Source organism: Schistocerca cancellata, chromosome 2 (genome assembly GCF_023864275.1).
Source record: "Schistocerca cancellata isolate TAMUIC-IGC-003103 chromosome 2, iqSchCanc2.1, whole genome shotgun sequence".
NCBI classification, from domain to species: Eukaryota; Metazoa; Arthropoda; class Insecta; order Orthoptera; family Acrididae; genus Schistocerca; species Schistocerca cancellata.
The window spans coordinates 463,585,978-463,608,683 of record NC_064627.1 but is presented as its reverse complement, the minus strand read 5'-3'; the positions used below and the strand labels follow the sequence as shown (position 1 = coordinate 463,608,683).

The 22,706-nt window shown below is 38.5% G+C and overlaps 1 protein-coding gene across 1 annotated transcript in view; it reads right to left on the bottom strand.

The window, feature by feature from the left end:
* The window catches only part of LOC126161972 (cytoplasmic dynein 2 heavy chain 1), a 778,966-nt gene extending 757,099 nt beyond the window's left edge, over positions 1–21,867 (bottom strand). The window contains 1 exon segment of the mRNA XM_049918163.1: positions 21,835–21,867. The gene's annotated coding sequence lies outside the window, so the exon portion shown is untranslated.
* Positions 21,868–22,706: the final 839 nt, after the last annotated feature.

The window sequence follows — 22,706 nt, the reverse complement described above, 5'->3', positions numbered from 1 at the left end:
TATCACAGGGATTCTTTCAAGAACTGAAGAAATGTGGGTGTATACCCACAATGTCAGTGCAAAATTGCAAGGTACAAACTGCCACTTGTCAGAAATCGAAAGGAGTCAAAATACAAGCCTTGATTCCCATCCAATTAGGACAGTTTTCTGTATGATGCAATTTTTGGATAGTAGAGAAATTAATAGTTGATTGTTTAATCAGTATGTATACATTTAGGACATACGAAGTACAAATTGATATAAGAAAGGGCCAATGTCTTTTCACTATAAATAACTCATTGTTTGCAATAGACCTAACCAGGAAAAGTACTGAGAGACGTAAAACTGAAGTTACTCACAATTTTGAGGTTCAAATTGGTAAATCCCATAGTTATATTTGTCAACACATACAATAATGATCAGTCGGCAGCAGAAGAGGTAAACGTTAACACAATAAACACAAAGGCAAGTGAATCAAAGTGCCCGTCTCAAGAACAGCAAGCAGAACTTAGAGAACTTATACTTGCTTATATTCATATATCTAAAAACAACGAGGTATCATTAAGGATTTTGTGCACAAAATGGAAGAATACCCTCGTGAAACTTTTTGTTCTACTTCATACCCTATACCATGGACAAAGAGGGAAGCAGTAAGAAAAGAGATTAGCAAGATGCTTGAAGAGGGCATAATACAACCATCATTTTCCCCTTACTTTAGTCCTATTTTGGCCGTGGTAAGCCAGATGGCAAGGTGTGCTTGGTCCTAGATGCATGTAACATTAAAAGATTATTGTAACAGTTCGCACATGTCCAAACAATTTAGAGGAACAGCTTATGAAATTCCAAGATGCTAAATTTCTTACTATAATCAATCTCTGCTTCTCATATTGGCAAATAAAACTAAATGAAAGAAGTTGGAAGTATACTGCCTTCATATGTGGGAGCAGGAGCTTCAAATTTCAAGTATTACCATTTGGGTTGAACATAAATGCAGGTGTATTTATCTCTGCGCTGGACAAAGCGCTAGGATCCAAACTTTAGAGTGCGGTAACAGTATACGTGGACGACCTTTTAGTCACCACACCCACTTGGATAGAACACTTAAGATTAACTGAACAAGTACTGAACCGCTTTTCTGAATATGGAGTAACAGGAAATCTCAAGAAATCTAATTTCAGACAAGAAAAGGTAAAATATATGGACACATAATCTCTTCGGAATGCATATTGCTAGAGCCAACAGAACTTGAAGCCATTAGGAACTGTCCTGTTCTTCAAAACAAGAGGAAATTAAAGGCATACTTAGGCCTAGTCTCATTTTTCAGGAGATTCATCCCTAACCAACTTATGAACAATGATGCTTTACTCAATCTTCTCTGGAAAAACAGACCTTGGTTATGGGGCAAGCAATGTCAAACTGATTTTGAGAACATCAGGAAAGCCTTAGTAAATGCTAATATTTTATCTCAGCCACACAAAACGAAGGATTTCTGTTTATGCACTGATGTGTCTTCTCAGGACTGGGTGATAGCCTTTTTCAAATGGTAGAAGAAGAGGGAAACCTCAAGTAATTAGCTCCATGAGTCACACCTTATCCGAAGCTGAATGTTCATATTCAGTTACAGAATTGAAGGGTTTGACTGTAATTTGGTCCTTTGAAAAATTTGAATATTTCCTTTGGGGTAAACACACAAAAGTATACTGTGACCATCAGTCCCTATCATTTTTGTTAACTTGTAAACACTACACTGACGGACAGCTAGGTGGTGTATGTATCTTCGAGAATTGAATTTGAAATAGTGTACATAATAGGAAACCAGAATATAATAAATGATGCTCTTTGTTGATTACCACAAGGTTTAGAGGAATTCAATGATCTTTTAGGGCAGGAAGATGAAATAAGAGCTATGTTGATGGAAGACAAAACACTCTGACCATACTATGTCCACATGTGTAGAGACATGAAGCAATTACAACAGGAAGATACACGCTGGAGTAAGGTAAGAGCGAAACTTATGCAAAACGGTGATGACAAGCTAAAAAGGTTTTTCACTATTCACAAAGGTGTTCTGTCCATAGGAACCATTCCAAAATAGACCAATGGCATGTGTGTTTGCCAGAGGAATATGTTGTTGATTTTATCTTATACTCTCACAATACTTTGGGCCATTATGGCACTGCAAAATGCACTGACAAAATAGGTAAATACTGTTATTTCCCCAACCTTAGATGAAGAGTGCTACAGATGGTAGGAAAGTGTGCTGTCTGCCAGGAAGCAAAACATTCTAATATCTCCAAACAGATAGAACTACATCCCACTGTGGCTAAAAAACCTCTAGAAAAGGTATTGCTGGATGAGGCTGGACCCTATCCCAGAGGTAAGGGGGGGAGTAAAGTATATAGTAGGTCTGTATGATATTTTCACCAAATACGTAAAACTGTATGCTGTACAGAACACTACAGCCAGTTCAATTATAAGACGAATCAAAGAGGATTACTTTGCAAAAGTAGGAAAACCAGCAAACATGTTAACAGATAATGCCTCATATTTTGTTGGATGTAAATGGAAAGAGTCTGACATCCAAAACAAATCAAACACATTTTACTATCCAAATTTCATCTAGAAGCATCCCCCATAGAAAGGGTGTTTAAGGAATTCAACAGGTTTGTGAGAACCCATATATCTCGTAAACATACCAAGTGGATTGAATATGTCACTCCTTTCTTACAACCTTCTCCATACATCAACTGGATGTACACCAAATGAGCTGATGTTCAATTGCAAACAAGTAGACGAGTGGGAGAAACCTCTGTCGAAGATACCAATACAGGAATTATCACTGGATGATAAAATGCAACAAGCAACAATCTTGAAACCTGGGCTAAATATAGGAAAGGAATTTATGACAGAAAACTGAAATGTAAAACACAGTTTTATATAGGACAAAAGGTTTTACTTAGGACACATCCCAAATACACAAAAATTGGAAATTAGAACCATAAGTGACAGCTACTATACACCGGACCATACATATTTACTAAAATCTCCTACTGGGAGCATACATATTGGTACACACGAACACAGGTAAAGACAAGGGCTTTTACCCACACACAGAACTGAGAATGTTTATATACTGAAAGATGGGCTGCATACCCTCATACCCTCTAAGTTGTATATATGTATAGCAATATTATATTTAGGACACTGGGAAGTCACATTCCAGAATTTCTGTCGTTAGTTTTTAAGGAAAATTTTTGTTTGTATGTTTTCTTATATATCAAATGTGTAAACTATTTTGTTCTTGGGATAACACTTAAATCAGTTAACAAAACGTAACTGAGCACATAAATGCCTTTCCATGCGATTTCCTCAACCCTGTAGACTGTAGATCTTTCCTGGAGAATGCTAGAGAGGCAAGGCCACGCATAGTTACCCAAGTGTCGCCTAGTATCTATTGTAGCGACTATTGTTTACTTCTTTAATTCTTTGTAATTGATAAATATGCTCCAACAAGAAGTAATTGTAAACTGAAATGAAGTGTATGTCAATATGCTGTAAATGAAAACATAATTCACTATTGTATGAATGTTATATGAAGACTGTATAACCAAATGAGAGTAAAATTTGTACTCATGTAACTGGAATTGAATTATGCAACAAAATTGTAATCTAACAAAATGTACTAAAACAAAACGACAAGTAATGGCCCTACATATAAAAAGGGGAGAGACAGACCATAATGTACATAAGCGAAGATAATGGCATGTCAGAAAATGAATAGGATAATAGTATTTTATATTTGTATTTGTATTTTACTATGTTATGTGTACAGTATGTGGAAAGGACACTACAGAGACTTTATGTAATGTAACTGTGTGAAAGACGCTCAAAAACATACAAAACATGGCTGCAAAGTGTTAAGTTTTCATATGATAAAACAATGTGGAGGTGTGCACGTGATAAACTAAAAATCGAAATACTTCATGCAACATGAATCAACATCTCTTAAAGCAGCAAGGAACTTACCTCGTCGACGGATGTCGGGTGTACAGCTGGTGTCCGCATTAAATATGTGAGAGCAACGAGGTGAAATAAATTTCTTGGGCCGCTGATATGGAAACCAGTTGTCACCGCATACAAAATTTCACAAAGGATGACGCTGCTGAATACGAGCTTCACGAATTTGTGCAGTGAAAGCTGCTGTCAAAGCATGACACAGACACTATAGCCTCGTATTGAACATGTGAGTGTGAAATGGGATGGTAAAGGACGTTGCACTGTGCGTGCATGCTTCGCAAGCTAAACGCTGTGAAGATGCTGATTGACAACAAAAGGACTATGCAGTTACAGCAAGTACTTTGTTAGGAGAGAAAACTTATATAAGTATATTTTAAAAGAAGGTGACACGCCCATATCAATTGACAATCATTCAGGATATCTCCAATGGCTGAAAATAAAGGCTATGCCCATACAGCCAGGATTATCAACTCTCAAAAAGGGAAATAAGATCAGACACAGTGCACCTCCATATGACATCAGTACACAGTGGGGGGCAATTTTGTTCAAACATATTATTTTTTCGTTCTTTTCTTTTCTTATATGTAAACTGAATGGGTTATAGACCCTGACAAAGATAAATTAACTAGTTGCTTTGTGACAAGTATAATGTTTCGATCCGTAGGAAACAAATTCCTTATCTTTGCCTGTTTGTTTCGGAAAGTTGAAGAGTATGGATGTATTTTTGGATCTGTTGTACCAGCACTGTTATAAAAATGTGTATCTCAACTGTACATTAAAAATGTTATAAAAAGTTACTAGAAAGCTAAAATTAATTCACTCATTTGGGACGTCCATCCCTGTCTGTTCATCATTTTGCCCATCACCGAGATCCTCCATCAGGAGGTTTGGAGCAGAGAAGAGGCATATTTGTGAGCAGAGGAGGAGCGATCCTGCATTGACATTGTTATAAACAAGACTATGCACAATGGAATTAATGTGAAGCAGTACATAATGCAAATTACCTTGAATGTATTGATATTGAAGGTCTGCTGATATTGGTACCAGTTAAAGTCACCCAGGATTGTGTACAGGTTCATAAAATACCTTTCAGTTTCTATCAACTATTCTTTTCAATAATTTTTTTCCAATTATTCAAGCAATTACTAATCAATTGCCACCCCCCCCCCCTTCCCCCCACATACATTTAACTATTCATGCATTACATACTATCTGAGTTTTGCATCAAAAAATGTATGATGTACTATCTCACATCTGCACAAATTCAGTGCAGTAATTCGATCACTGTGGAACAACTCCCAGTATATACATTCCATAATACAGTGGTATAGACTACACAAGAGTTCCATGGTTCTGTGCCATATTGTGTTAAATCTTTGTTTTTGATTATATAGTTATTCCTTGTTTAGTCTCATTAACACTAAATGTCATGCAAACCACATACTACTGTGTAATTAATTTATATGTGGAAATAAATTTTTTCATGAGTTAACCACATATAACTGGCACCGCCCGATATGATTACGTATAACAGTACTTCCACATTGGCTACAACATTCCACGCCTAATCAAAACTACGACTGTTACTACTGCACCAGCCACGTCAGTTTTTCACTCAGCACAAAGATTAATTCCTCGCCAGAGCCTACCTAGCCAGCCTCAAGTAATGGGAGTTATCAGCAGGGTTATGATCAAGCCAGGACCTTTTTTGGCAACATAACCCCTTGCTTTGGTTTGCAAAATTACAAAGCAAATTCATCTTCGAACAGATTATGGCAGATGAAACAAAATATAGTCATGTGGTAGCTGCGTTAATAGAAGATCTTGCCACAGGAGTCTAAGACATTCTTGCTATGCCTCCAGAAACAGACCTATATGCTGTCATAAAAAGAGGCATTGATTATGCAACAATCCCAGTTAGAAGCTAAATGTATGGAGAAGCTTTTACGAACAGATGAATTTGGTGACAGAATTGCACCACAACCGCTTTGTCACCTGTATACCCTAGCAAGTTATACAGTCAGTGCCAACGTATTATGCAATATATGGCTATCCTGACTACTGGCGGATACATGGAAGATTTTAATGCTATGTCTCAGAGATCTGAAAATATTAGCACAAACAGCTGATCGGATAGTGGAAACATACAGACGACACTCGCCGATACAATTGCTACTGCACAAGATAACACAAACTCAGCAACTTTGTCATCACTACAGTCTCAACTAGATGAGCTTACAGTACAAGTGACATGCTACAAAAAACATGAAAGGTGATGCACATGTTGATGATCAAGGAGTCAAAGTCGTTTGCCAGTGACACACAACATACATTGGTACCACAGATAATCTGGTGAAGATACATGCAAGTGCATACCACCATGTAAAGTGTACAACCATGTTCACTGGCAACACGCAGCATTTGTTTATTAAGGACTGCAACACAAAAGTGCAGTATCTAACAAACACCAGAGCGGAAATATCAATGTACCCTGTGACCATCGTCTAAGCTGTGGCAATGCTTGTCTGTATGCCGCAATGCTACAAAAATTACAACATATGGACATGTCACTGTACTACTCAACCCAGGACTGTGTCGGGAGAGTGGTGGTTTGCTGTGGCTGATGTATCACACCCCTTACTAGGAACAGACTTCCTGGCATTCTATGATCTGGTACCGCATTTAAGTCAGCAGCGATTAAGTGACACAACAATAAACATGACTGCACAAGGTAAGGTGAACTATACAGCTACTACAAAAGTCAGAGCAATTGTGCCAGAAAATATACTAAAAAATTTCCTGGAGATCATGAGGCAATCAATAATGTTACCACCTGTCAAACACTCAGTGGTTCATCATATCCTCACAATCCAGACCTGCCAACTTATGCACGCCTTTGATGTTTAGACAAAATAAATTAAAAATTGTCAAACAATAGTTTTGTAGTATGTTAGCTCAAGTTATTTACCACTCTTCATTAGTAGCTAGGCAGCCCAAAAAGAAGAATGGTTGGTACCCCTGCAGTGATTACCAGCAGTTAAATGCAAGGACCATTCCAGACAGATATCCTGTGCCACATATAGGGGATTTCTCTGTCAGGATACAGGAAACACGATTTTTCAACAACAGGCTTGGTCAGAGCATACTATCAGATACCCGTTGCTCCTGAAGACGTTTCCAAGACAGCTGTTACCACAACATTTGGTTTATTTGAGTTCAGGCAAATGCCATTCAGGCTCTGTAAAGCAGTGCAGCCTTTTTTGGCGACTCATGGATGAAATAACGCATGATCTACAATTTTGTTATGTATATACAGCAATGTGCTTGATACATCTGCATCTGATGAGAAAATATGCAGCATTTGACAAAGTTGTTTGAACTTCTGTGTACACAAAAACTAGTAGTGAACTCACTAAAATGTATTTTTGGCATCAAGGAAGTTCAGTTTCTTGGCTACAAAGTGAATGCGTGTGGCACCTGACCACTGCAAAACAAGGTGGAAGCCATAGATGCATATCAACAGCCAGTTACAATTCGGCAGTTGTGGCGTTATCTTGGTGTAATAAATTTCTAACAGCACTATGTGTTACATCATGTGTCAATGATAGCACCATTAAATGAACTCTTGAAGGGTGCATACTTGTCAAATGACAGACAACAATGGACACGCAAAGGCAAACTCCGCTTTTAATGCTATCAAAACAGCAATAGAGGATGCAGCTCTACTAGCACATCCTATAGCAAATGCACCGTTAGCATTAATGGTCGATGCTTCTGCTAACACACTTAGGGCAGTGTTGCAGCAGAGGATGAACCAGTGTTGGCAACCACTTGCTTTCTTTTGCCAAAACCTGTCACCCCCATAACAGAAGTGAGTGATGTACAATCACAAGCTGCACGCGGCCTATGCTGCAGTAAAAAATTCAGACATTCTTTGGAAGCCCATCATTTCAGTATCTTTACGGACCACAAGCCATTAACTTATGCCTTCAAAGTGAAGCCAAGTAAAGTATCGCAAGACAACTGATATATACTGACTACATTGGCCAATTTGCAACCAACATCATATATGTGCAATGCAAACTTAATGTACCCGCTGACGCACTCTCTCGGATTGACGCTATGGACATGATTGAGCATACATCAGTGCACATTGAGGCCATAGCAGCAGCTATTGATTTTAATACCACGTTGTGGGCACAACAACAATGAAGAACATTGAATTTGCAATAATCAAGTTTCCAACTATGAAGAGTGACAAAACAAGGCACAACTGTGGAATTATACTGTGTTGTCACAAAGTTAAAGTCTCTGCCATTTGTCCTGCAGCAATTCTGGGCCCAGGCAATTGCTTCAATAAACATTCTAGCACATCCTGAAGTCCAAGGAACAATGTTTCATCTGGCCCAGCATGAATGTCAACTGTAAATTGTACATCCGACAATGTACGGCCTTTCAAAAGTACAAAATCACATTACACATCAAGGCACTACTATGTGCATTTATACCACCTATCCAGCGATTTGACCATGTCCATATGGATATTGTATGCCCACTATCAAAATTCAAAGGCTGCAGTTACTACCTTATGATCATGAAGAGATACTCAAAAAGCATTACCTATGGCCGACATCACTATGGAGACTGTGGCAAAAACGTTTTTCAGAGGCTGGATTGCGCATTTTGCCATACCACTGAGAATAACGACAGATGAAGGATTCATCCCCCAGAGAACTGCATGGTGAGATGTCTGCACCAACAATTGAAATCATGTCACCAACAACTGAAATCATGTCACACAACAGACAAAGACAGAAACTCTACCAACCAATTTATTAGGACTGCGAACAGCCTTCAAGCCTGATCTCCAAGCCACAGTGGCACATTTGGTGTACAGAAAATCATTATGTCTGCCCAGAGAATTCATCAATGATGAAACTGTCGCAGCGTCAGACTTTGCCACCAAGCTACAATCCCACATTGTGCAGTGATTCCCACTATATACACTCCATGGTACAGTGGTGCAGACTGTACAAGAGTTCCACGGTTCTGTGCCACATTGTGTTTATTCTTTGTTTTTTGTTATATAATTGTTCTTTATTTTGTCTCATTGAGATTGAATGTCATGCAAATCACACACTTCTGTGTAATTAATTTATGTGTGGAAATAAATGTTTTCACAAGTTAACCACAACAGTAAATAAATGGTGTAAAAATTATTTTTCTATTTGATTATGCATGGCCACAACAAGCTAACAATCAGCATCTACACCTCAGTAAGCTGAACAACTACATGTTTTGTGATAAGTTTGTTATCACTTTTTAAATGAAAACACGTTTACGATTTTTTGAGTTATTCCATGCCCACAAGAACCATTTCACTTGGGATATGAGGAAGGTATATTAGCATATCAGTTTTTCTTTATGAATATGTATTGTGTGTTCTTGTTCTCTGACATGTTATACATCTTCACTATGGATCTTTTGGAGAAAAATAACTTCAGGAAAGACTTCATTACAATTAAACTTATATTACACATCTCTTTTTCAAAAGATCTAGCCAGTCTGAATTTTACATTATCTTTTCTTTGCCCATTGTCTGTTATTTTGCAGCCCAAATACCAAAATTCATCTGCTACTTTTAATACCTCATTTCCTAATCTAATTCTTTCAGGATTGCCTGACTTAACCAGACTACATTCCATCACCCTTTTTTTACTTTTGTTGATGTTTATTTTGTAACCTCTTTTCAAGATTCCATTCCATTGAATTGCTCTTCCAAGTCCTTTGCTGTCTGTCAGAATTACAATGCCATGACTCCCTGGCCTTTAATTCTCTCTTGAAATTTGTCCCTGCTTTCTTTTACTGCTTGCTCACTGTACAAACTGAATAACATCAGGAATAGTCTACACCCTGTCTCACTTCCTTGTCAACCCCTGCATCCCTGTCTCACTTCCTTGTCAACCACTGCATCCCTTTCTTGTTCTTTGACTCTTAAAATTGCAGTATTCTGTGTGTACTACTTATAAATAACCTTTGCTCGCTGTGTTTTATCCTGCCTCACTCATAATTTCAAAGAGTGTTTAAAGTAAACATTTCCAAAAGCTTTTTCTACCTCTATAAATCCTATAAATGTACGTTTGCCTTTCCTTAACCTGTCTTCCAAGAGAAGTTGTACTATCAGTACTGCCTAGGGCGTTCCTACGTTTTATCTGGAACACAAAATGATCTTCCCCACAGTTGGCTTCTGCCAGTTTTTCCATTCTTCTGTAACTAATTGATGTTAGTATTATTCAACCATGACTTATTACACTGATGACTCAGGTAATACTCACACCTGTCACCATCTCCCTTCTTTGGAATATGAAATATTACATTGTACTTGAATTCTGGTGGTATTTTGCCTGCCTCATGTATCTTACGTACCAGGTGTAACAGTTTGTTGCGGCTGGATCTCCCAATGGCCTCAATAATTGTGAAGGAATGTCATTTAGCCCAGGGGCCTTGTTTCCACTTGGGTCTTTCAGTGCTCTGTCAAATTCCTCTTGCAATAACATGTCTTCCAACTCTCCTTCATCTACTTCCTCTTCTCTTGCTATAGTATTGGTTTCCAGTTTGTTTCTCTTCTATAGCCATTCCTGCTTTGCTGTTTTGCTCTCCCTGAAGACCTCACTTTTTAGATGTCAACACTCTCTTTTGTGGTTTCATTTGGTAAATTATTTTATTTTTTCCTTTCATTAATTAGATTCAATATCTCATGCATTATCCAATGATTTCTATTAGGACATGTCTTTCTGCCTATTAGATTTTCTGACGCCTTAACTATTTCATCTTTCAAAGCTACCCATTCATCTTACATTGTAGTGTTTTCCCCTGATTCAGTCAGTGTCTAGCACATCTTCTGAAACTCTCGATTACCTCTGATTCTTTCCATTTGTCTACGTCCCTCAATTACCTTCTTTCGCAATCTCTTCAGTTTTAATCTATAGTTGATAACCAATAAATTATGGTCAGAGACTACACCTGCCCTTGCAGATGTTTTGCAGTTTAGAATCTGGTTTCAAAATGTTTGTCCCACCATTTTGTAATTTATTTGAAATCTTCCTGTGTCTCCGGGTCTCTTTCACATATACTACCTTCTTTAATTATCTTTAAGCCAAATATTAGGAAGGATTAATTATGCTCTGGACAAAATTCTAGCAGGCAGTTCCCTGTGTCATTCCTTTCTACTAGTCCATACTCTTCTACTATTCTTCCTTCTCTTACTTTTCTTCCTACTGAGTTACAGTTGCCCATCACAATCAAATATTTGTGTCTCTTAATTATGTGAATAATTTATTTTAGCTCATCATACATTCTTTCATTTTGTTCATCATTTGTGGAGATAGTTAGCATATTAACTAGTACTATTGTAGTGGGTTTTAGCTTTGGGTATATCTTGGCTACAATAATGCATTCATGATGCTGTTAACAGGAGCTTACCCACATTGTCAGAAGCTTGCCCTCATCATTATTACACTCACTCATGCGTTAACCCTATTTGATTTTGTGTTTATAATCCAGTACATACCTGACCAGAAGCTTTGTTCTTCTGTCACCACACTTCACTAATTTCTACTATATCTGACTTCCACCTGTCTATTTTCTCTTTTTAATTCTCTAGCCTACCTTTATGATTAAAGGATCTAACATTCTATATTCTGAGCCTACAATCCTAGTTCTGCCTTTCCTAGTAATGATATCCTCCTCAGTAGTCTCCAATTGGATATCCGAATGGGGGACTATTTCATCTGCAAAATATTTTATCCAAGAGGATGCCATCATCATTTAAGCAAGTAGTAGGGCTCCTTGAGAAATCAAAACTGCTGCACTTTTCCTTTGCTTTCAGCCATTCACAGTAACAGCATATCAAGGCCTTATTGGCTAATGTTTCGAGGCCAGTCATTCAGACTGCTGCCCCAGCAACTACTGAAAAGGCTGCTGCACCTGTACATGATATACTGAAATTGTCCTTTTACAAAAATATTGTGAAAAAAGAGCTTCACATAATGTAGGAAGTTGTCATGGCAGCTGAATACAAAGGATAAAAAAATTGAAAATATGTCTAACATACTATTGGAATATTAGGTCTTAGCTGTGAGATAATGTATGTAACAAGTTCAATAAATTTATATGATTTATGTGACTACAGAAAGATTTATGTGACTACAGAACTGATTGTAACCACTGCAAAGGTAATTATATCACTTGGATGGACAGGCAATTTACAACTACCATATTTACCCAAATATAAGAGGACCCTGATTATGAGACTACTCTGTTTTTTAATAGACTCCTCGAGAAAAATTATTTTTAACTTATGCTGACTAATCAAAATTACAAACTGTTTTACTGACATAAAAGTATCTGCCAGAAATAAAATAAACATAGAGAAATGGTTACATTCATTTGCAGACTGTTTTCTTTTCTACATTTTCTCCTTACTAACCTTTCCAAAGGTTTACATTCATTTGTAGACTGTTTTCTTTTCTACATTTTCCTCTTACTAATCTTGCCATCTGTGGTATCACTATTTTTAATCTTCGTCATCCTCATAGTGCATCTGTGAAATTTATATCTTCATTGTCACAAGTATTTGGCTGTTTCTTCAGAATATGCTGCGATTTCTGAGGTTACAGTGGGACCTGAGAACACAGCTGTTTTTATACGAATACATATCAGATTTCACTTCTATACTAACACGACAATGCTTCAATGTTTCTTGCCTCCCAACATATCGTCTGCTCATTGCTCACTCATTGGCTGTGTAGAACCAGCAACTGATACACCCCCTTTCATTCCCATCATAGTTCACAGTTGGCATCAACAACATTGCAGCATGGAACATATAACTACACCTCTGGCCCCATCTTCTGCAGAAATGAATACTCTTGTTATGTATTTTTCCAATTTTAAAGTCAACTCAATTCTGACTAAAAATGGATTCATGCAAACTGCAGTTTAAACATGGCAGTTGTCTCTAAAAAGCCAAAGTACGTGGTATAGATTGCCATGGTTGGCAACATGGCTTAATTTGCTGCCCACTTGCTACTTCCATACAGACACTCATCTAGTTCCCAAACAAGTTAGTATAACAACAACTAATACATAAATGAAAGCTCAAAACCACGATTCAGTCCATTTCTCAAACTTTCACTTGTCCCAAAACCTAGTAATGTCTGTTGGTATTATGTCGATGATGGGTCTAGGCGCTTCAGTCTGGAACCGCGCGACCGCTACGGTCGCAGGTTCGAATCCTGCCTCGGGCATGGATGTGTGTGATGTCCTTAGGTTAGTTAGGTTTAAGTAGATCTAAGTTCTAGGGGACTGATGACCTCAAATGTTAAGTCCCATAGTGCTCAGAGCCATTTGAACCTTTTTCTTTTGATGATGGGTCTTGCCACTGTAATTTATTGTCATGACATCAGTTAAGTCAGTTTAATATGATTTATTTCATTTGTTAGGCATTTCATTCTCAATAAATTTTCCTTCTTTTATCATCTGAATGTCAGTATCATGTTCTAAAGTGGATTAACAGCTGGTATTGTTGTTACCCCATATTCTATTATGTGAACAGCCACTGAATTTCTCTTTTCCAACCTAGTTGGTAAATCATTACAGTTTCTCATAATCAAATCAAATACTGATCTGGGTTCAGAATCAAGTAATGTTTTTGAAGGACAACATTTCCACTTCCGAATGTTACCTTTACTTAAAAAGCAGCATAATGTTTATACACAGTTTCCATACATGTATAAGAACTTTCATTGCAAACCTGTTCAAATGCAACAATAGTTTGTAAGAAGATAGAATTTGGTGCTATTTCTTCCTGTGTTTCACAAAATTGTCAAATTTTAAGCAGAGCTATAGATTGCTGTAGCAGCTAGTTATTGGTTTCTCGCATATTACTTGACCTAGCACAGGATGAGTCAAATGTCACATGACTGTTTGAGCAATGTTGATACCGTAATCAAGGATGTCGGCATATTGGGAAATCTTGAGCCTGTTAGAAGGCAGGTATCATTTGCCCAGCCCTGCCCTTCCAAATTCCTTAACATAAGTCTGCACATGACCTCAATAGCCAAGGCTTCATCTGTAAATGTAAGATGACCCATATGTTGATGTTGTTGTGGTCTTCAGTCCTGAGACTGGTTTGATGCAGCTCTCCATGCTACTCTATCCTGTGCAAGCTTCTTTGTCTCCCAGTACCTAATGCAACATACATCCTTCTGGATCTGCTTAGTGTATTCATCTCTTGGTCTCCCTCTACAATTTTTACCCTCCACGCTGCCCTCCAATACTAAATTGGTGATCCCTTGATGCCTCAGACAATGTCCTACCAACCAACGCCTTCTTCTAGTCAAGTTGCGCCACAAATTTCTCTTCTCCCCAATCCTATTCAAAACTTCCTCATCAGTTATGTGATCTATCCATCTAATCTTCAGCATTCTTTTGTAGCACCACATTTCAAAAGCTTCTATTCTCTTCTTGTCCATACTAGTTATCGTCCAAATTTTACTTCCATACATGGCTATACTCCATACAAATACTTTCAAAAACCACTTCCTGACACTTAAATCTATACTCGATGTTAACAAATTTCTCTTCTTCAGAAATGCTTTCCTAGCCATTGCCAGTCTATATTTTATATCCTCTCTACTTCGACCATCATCAGTTATTTTGCTCCCCAAATAGCAAAACTCCTTTACTACTTTAAGTGTCTCATTTCCTAATCTAATTCCCTCAGCATCACCTGACTTAATTCGACTACATTCCATTATCCTCGTTTTGCTTTTGTTGATGTTCATCTTATATCCTCCTTTAAAGACACTGTCCATTCCATTCAACTGCTCTTCCAAGTCCTTTGCTGTCTCTGACAGAATTACAATGTCATCGGCGAACCTCAAAGTTTTTATTTCTTCGCCATGGATTTTAATTCCTACTCCGAATTTTTCTTTTGTTTCCTTTACTGCTTGCTCAATATACAGATTGAATAACATCGGGGAGAGGCTACAACCCTGTCTCACTCTCTTCCCAACCACCACTTCCCTTTGACGTCCCTCAACTCTTATAACTGCCATCTGGTTTCTGCACAAATTGTAAATAGCTTTTCGCTCTCTGTATTTTACCCCTGCCACCTTCAGAATTTGAAAGAGAGTATTCCAGTCAAAATTGTCAAAATCTTTCTCTGAGTCTACAAATGCTAGATACATACGTTTGCCTTTCCTTAATCTATTTTCTAAGATAAGTCATAGGGTCAGTATTACCTCACGTGTTCCGATATTTCTTAGGAATCCAAACCGATCTTCCCCAAGGTCGGCTTCTAATAGTTTTTCCATTTGTCTGTAAAGAATTCGCGTTAGTATTTTGCAGCCGTGACTTATTAAACTGATAGTTAGGTAATTTTCACATCTGTCAGCACCTGCTTTCTTTGGGATTGGAATTATTATATTCTTCTTGAAGTCTGACGTTATTTCGCCTGTCTCATACATCTTGCTCACCAGATGGTAGAGTTTTGTCAGGACTGGCTCTCCCAAGACTGTCAGTAGTTCTAATGGAAAGTTGTCTTCTCCTGGGGCCTTGTTTCGACTCAGGTCTTTCAGTGCTCTGTCAAACTCTTCACGCAGTATCATATCTCCCATTTTATCTTCATCTACATTCTCTTCCATTTCCATAATATTGTCCTCAAGTACATCACCCCTGTATAGACCCTCTATATACTCCTTTCACCTTTCTGCTTTCCCTTCTTTGCTTAGAACTGGGTTTCCATCTGAGCTCCTGATATTCATACAAGTGGTTCTCTTTTCTCCAAAGGTGTCTTTAATATTCCTGTAGGCAGTATCTACCTTACCCCTAGTGAGATAAGCCTCTACATCTTTACATTTGTCCTCTAGCCATCCCTGCTTAGCCATTTTGCAATTTCCTGTCGATCTCATTTTTGAGACGTCTGTATTCCTTTTTCCCTGCTTCATTTACTGCATTTTTATATTTTCTCCTTTCATCAATTAAATTCAATATTTCTTCTGTTACCCAAGGATTTCTACTAGCCCTCATCTTTTTACCTACTTGATCCTCTGCTGCCTTCACTACTTCATCCCTCAAAGCTACCCATTCTTCTTCTACTGTATTTCTTTCGCTATTCTTGTCAATTGTTCCCTTATGCTCTCCCTGAAACTCTGTACAACCTCTGATTTAGTCAGTTTATCCAGGTCCCATCTCCTTATATTACCACCTTTTTGTAGTTTCTTCAGTTTTAATCTACAGTTCATAACCAATAGATTGCGGTCAGAGTCCACATCCGCCCCTGGAAATGTCGCACAATTTAAAACCTGGTTCCTAAATCTCTGTCTTACCATTATATAATCTATCTGAAACCTGTCAGCATCTCCAGGCTTCTTCCATATATACAACCTTCTTTTATGATTCTTGAACCAAGTATTACCTATGATTAAGTTGTGCTCTGTACAAAATTCTACCAGGCGGCTTCCTCTTTCATTTCTTACTCCCAATCCATATTCACCTACTACATTTCCTTCTCTCCATTTTCCTACTGACGAATTCCAGTCACCCATGACTATTAAATTTTCATCTTCCTTCACTATCTGAATAATTTCTTTTATTTCATCATACATTTCTTCAATTTCTTCATCATCTGCGGAGTTAGTTGGCATATAAACTTGTACTACTGTAGTAGGCATGGGCTTCGTATCTACCTTGGCCACAATAATGCGTTCACTATGCTGTTTGTAGTAGCTTACCCGCGTTCCTATTTTCCTATTCATTATTAAACCTACTCCTGCATTACCCTTATTTGATTATGTGTTTATAACCCTGTAGTCACCTGACCAGAAGTCTTGTTGCTCCTGCCACCGAACTTCACTAATTCCCACTATATCTAACTTTAACCTATCCATTTCCCTTTTTAAATTTTCTAACCTACCTGCCCGATTAAGGGATCTGACATTCCACGTTCCGATCCGTAGAACACCAGTATTCTTTCTCCTGATAACGACATCCTCTTGAGTAGTTCCTGCCCGGAGATCCGAATGGGGGACTATTTTACCTCCGGAATATTTTACCCAAGGAGATGCCATCATCATTTAACCATACAGTAAAGCTGCATGCCCTCGGGAAAAATTACGGCTGTAGTTTCCCCTTGCTTTCAGCCGTTCGCAGTACCAGCACAGCGAGGTTGTTTTGGTTAGTGTTGCAAGGTCGGATCAGTCAAGCATCCAGACTGTTGCCCCTGCAGCTACTGAAAAGGCTACTGCCCCTCTTCAGGAACCACACGTTTGTCTGGCCTCTCAACAGATACCCCTCCGTTGTGGTTGCACCTACGGTACGGCTATCTGTGTCGCTGAGGCATGCAAGCCTCCCCACCAATGGCAAGGTCCATGGTTCATGGGGGAGATGACCCCTATATGCTCTATTAAACAATGTAGAAATGTTGACCTAAGCAGAAGGGTTTAATCTGTTAATATAAGATGACGCTGTATTTTTCAAATGACGAATTGGGAAAATGAACTTCGTATTACAATCGGGTAAAAACAGTAAATTCAGGCAGCACAAGTCTGAGGAATAAGACTATTTAGGATTGCTATGTCAACAGACAGAGACATGCAGTGTGATTTATTCTGGATAACCTTAATTATTATCTACAGTATCAAATGTGATGTACAGGAGGAATTAGAGATATTCTCAAACAGAATGAAAGGGCCACACTGTTTGCAAAATGAATAAAGCCATTCTTTTGAAACTGACATTTTGTAGTCTTTAATGATTTGTAGAGTATAAATTATCATGACATCTGATGACAGCTGACCTGTCCCTGCTGTCCAATGTGCCGTCCACTGTTCAACTGTTTATCTGACTGTGAGAGACATTGTCGATATTGCCCTGGGATCCAATGTTTTCAATGCGGGAAAGATATGGAGTATGTGTTGACCTGGACACGAGTCAAACATCCTCCATACTGAGATAGGTCGTAACAGCACAGGCAACATGCTGTTTTGTGTTACCGTGTTGAAATATAATGTCATGGACACATCAAAGACAGAGCACGTCCACTAACATTAACTTGTCACAAATTTCATGGATGCTGTCCAAACTACTGGTGATTGTGTTGTATGGTTGATGGCACCCCATACCATCACACAAGAGACTGGACTAAAACAACAATGAAGAATGCAATAGACAATGTTTGTTTTCTTCAGAACTTTCCCAAATGTACATATCCACTGAGATGCTGTTTGTAAAAGCAGGACCCCTCTGAAAGCTCAATGTGGTGCCACTCCGGTGTCCAGTACTGTCACTGGGTGCACCACTGTCGGCACACTTCTCCATGCTGCCACATCATGGGAAGACGCAATAATGGTAGCTGTGCTCGCAGTCTTTAGTGCTCCAGACACCATAGCACTGTTCATGCAAACAAGCCTGTTTCCTGACTCAAGTTGCCTATAAGAAGTAGGCATATAATTCTGCATGGTTGAGTGATCAATGTGTCTTAGCTGTGTGGGGCTGTTGGGATCCTGCACAGTGTTGAGGATGGCTCTCCTGGACCCACTGATTACATATACAGACCACCCAGAACATTATGACCACTGATCTACTATCGATATAAATCCGTCCAGATGATAGCAGTGTCACCTGGAGAGGAATGACTGGTAGTCAGACACATGCACAGTATATGTTCTGTCAGTGAGCGTGCTGTCTGCGTGTAGAATGGGGAAGGTGCAAGATCTATCTGAGTCTGACCAACAGCTCAGCACGAGCATTTTGAAAACTGCATGACTTGCTGGGTGTTCAAGGAGTGGTGTGGTGAGTGTCTTCAACACACGGTGAAACCACGTCCAGATGTCGTGGGGTTGGGCTGTATACCGATGGCTCTTCTTTAGTCTTCTTCTTGTTTCTTGTTTATGTCAGCTTCTTGAGATGTCTTGTGAAGAGATACAATACAAAACGTTCAGTAGTGCCATGCAACAATCAATAAAGTTACACAACAGCTAGTAATTTAACTTTTGAAACCGCCAGTTTATTGGCATTTCTAGAAATAAAATCACTCTCATACTCTCATGCAGTCAGCAAATTTCGTGTAACAGTTTGTATGTGTAATGTGACTTATTATGTCGCAAATGGTTCTAATGAATTAATTAATCTGCATTACAGTGTTGCTAAGCAACGCGATCAACAAGGTGATACTTGTCTCAATTAAAACAGAGCCTCGATATTTTGACTAAACTTTCAGTTCATTTTTGTCAAAATCAGCACTTGTCTCAAAATTAATTTCCAACTTCGTGCATTAAGTCCAAGCACCTTTGAAACTATTCTACACAACTCACTGGACAGCTCGATCAGGCAGTAGTGTGTCACATATTTCAAACTGAGCACGTAGGTTTCAGTTTTCCCTAATGGGCTAAATGACTCTTTTGATGTGTCTTTCTCACGTAAAGTCTAAATGAAACTGGATTTGTCTCCATTCGGGTCAAAATTACAAAAATTAAAATTCAGCATGCAGGTCAGCGAACTGTACATGCGCTCTTTTTGCACTCTAAAAATGAACTGTACATGCACTCTTTTTGCACTCTAAGTGATAACTCGTCTCAGAGTAAAAGCCACACATAAGTTCACATTTTTTCATGCACACAAAATTCAAAATATCTTCATATTAAACAGATAAATTATGGCCAGCAATTACTAATTAACATTTCCCATTCTGAATAAACTTCAATAACTTGTATTTCATAATCAATCAAGTTTTATCACTTGAAAGAAACTATTAATTTGCTAAAACGGATTCAGATTATAATCACCCCATGTCTAGACGATGACATCACGAATCGATAGTTGCTTGGAATGAACGAAATACCTGTACTGAAAAATACTGTATGTTGAGTAATTTACTGACTTTTATAACAAATTTGGTACCCCTTACATCGCCAAAGTGGCCATCCCCTTTACAGATTTCAGATGTCATAGGCTGGGCAGACTGATAAAACAGGACAGGTTGCAAACTGTGGTTGAACTGATGTCAAACTTTAATGCTAGGCAGAGTACAAGTGTGCCTGAACACACAGTGCACAGAATACTCCTAACAATGGGCCTCTGCAGTCAGTGACCCATGCACATTCCATTGTTAGCACCACGAATTGGTAACTACGACTGAAATGGGCACGTGACAATCGGCACTGGACATTGGCACAATGGCAGAGCACTGCATATCCTGATGAATTTTTATACCTTTTTTATCATGTTGATGGAAGGGTGCGAATCAGTCGTCTTCCAGGGGAATAGCTCCTAGACACCTGTAGTCTGGGATGGAGACAAGCTGGTGAGGCTCCATAATGCTCTAGGGAAAATTCATGTGGACATCCATGAGTCCAATGGAGCTCACTGAAGGCACCATGACACCAAGGGGTATTGTACACTGGTTGCAGACCACATACACCCCTTCATGATGATAATGTTTCGGCCGGCCAATGTGTCCGAGTGGTTCTAGGCGCTTCAGTCCACAACCACGCAGCTGCTACAGTCGCAGTTTCAAATCCTGCCTCAGGCATGGATGTGTGTGATGTCCTTAGGTTAGTTAGGTTTAAGTAGTTCTAAGTCTAGGGGACTGATGACCTCAGAAGTTAAGTCACATAGTGCTTAGAGAGTCATTTGATAATGTTTCCTAATGGCTGTGGCATTTTTTAATAAAACAACATCATAAGGCCAGAAGTGTGATGCAGTGGTTCGAGGAATACAGTGGCAAGTTCCAATTGATGTGCTGGCCTCCCTACTTGCCAGATCTGAACCTGATTGAACACACCTGGGATGTGATTGATTAAGGCATCAGAGATCATTGCCCCCCCCCCCCCTCCCAGAATTTACAATAATTAGCTGACTTGTGTGTGGAGATGTGATGCCCACTCCCTCCAGTGACCTACCAAGACCTCATTGCTTCAATGCTACTATGTACTGCTGCTGTTCTGCACCAAAGGTGGACATACCGGCTATTAGGTAGTTGGTCATAATGTTCTGGCTGGCTAATGTATGTGCATGACAGCTGTGAGATCCTGATCAAAGCAAGCTGCAGTACTGTGGAATAGTAAACTGCAGACTTGGTACGGCACAATCCTGCCACTTTCCAATTCTTACTGATGCTGGTAGACATATCTTCATCTTACATGATGCAAAACACAATATTCTCACAAATAAACAACATTCAAATGTGATTTCTGAAAGAGAAACCTTCTGTGTATTGTTTTCTTATCTACAGAATCTAGATAGTACTACTCCTACCTACTTTGTGAGGTTGCACTGAAACGTTAATCATTTACATATCGAAGCATTTAATACACTTCAAGTCAGTTTGACAACAGTGCCACGTCACTAGCATGATGTTGCAATTTTAATGGCTTTTAAAGTATTACGGAACCTTAGTTACAAGTCTGAACTCCTAGGACTTATTTAAAACCTGTTGGGAGCACCATCAGAAACAATGTAAATTATCAACATGTTAGAGTGCAAACAGCAGGTACCATACATGTCACAGACCACAAAACAAACCTTCACTTGAAGACGGTTGACTGAATGACTGGTGTGCATTTTCTTTCTGTTCCCATTTGTTACAAGAAAATTACAAGCAAGACAATCAGGCTGTTTAATGTCAGCTTAACAGCTACATAACATTTGCTTTTTTTATTATTATTATTTTTCTCGTGGACACAAAGTTATTTGGGGATGTCAAGATGAACAGGACATGCTGTGTAGCAACTAGTAGCTATGTTGTAATGGCAAGAAAATAATGGTGCAACATACCTGAACTCCTTTGCAAGAGGTTCCAAAGATTTAAAAAAGGCCACACACTTTTCCTGCAACTTATTATTGGTAGCATTATTAGCCATGTATGACCAGTAATGTGCTTCATCGACTGGGCTCACTATCACTGAAAATATTACATTGATGTTTGGAGTGACGTATTTGCAGATAATACATGACATATATATGGTACATAAAGTAAAAATTAAATTGAGAGAAAGTATATTTTTATTCTAACTCAATCACAGTACACTTTATCAACACTAACACTTTGCAGGAAATAATTTTGTTAAAATATTTTGCTTTTCTCTTATCACTTCTTAACCACTATCAATACAAAATATTTTAAAATGCAAACTGCAAAAGAACTCCCTAGTTCACACATTTTAATTTCTGTAATGAAATAAATAAACTTCACACAATTAATGTACTTGACACCATTCAAAATGAGCCCATCAACAAGTCATGAAATAAATAAGCTTCACACAATTAATGTACTTGACACCAATCAAAATGACCCCACAACAACTCAAGGTAAATTTGCTTTATTACGCAATAAGATAAATAAGTATATGTGTCACTGCAATAGTATGTTGAAAATACATGCAAGTGGAAATACAGAATTCTATATGTGCAAGTGGAAATACAGAATTCCATCTGTCATGGGAATACAGGAGCCTAGCAAGCCAAAACAGGAATACAGAAATGATATCCAAACTACAAATACACCAAGTAATAGGGAAAAAAGACATTTACTTATCACTGGGTATGGAACAGTAGACCTGGCCACAAACAAAAGATGTCACCAATACCAGAAGTACAAGTTCCTTCAACCATAAAAAATACAGAAAAAAGAAAAATCTTACAGAAAC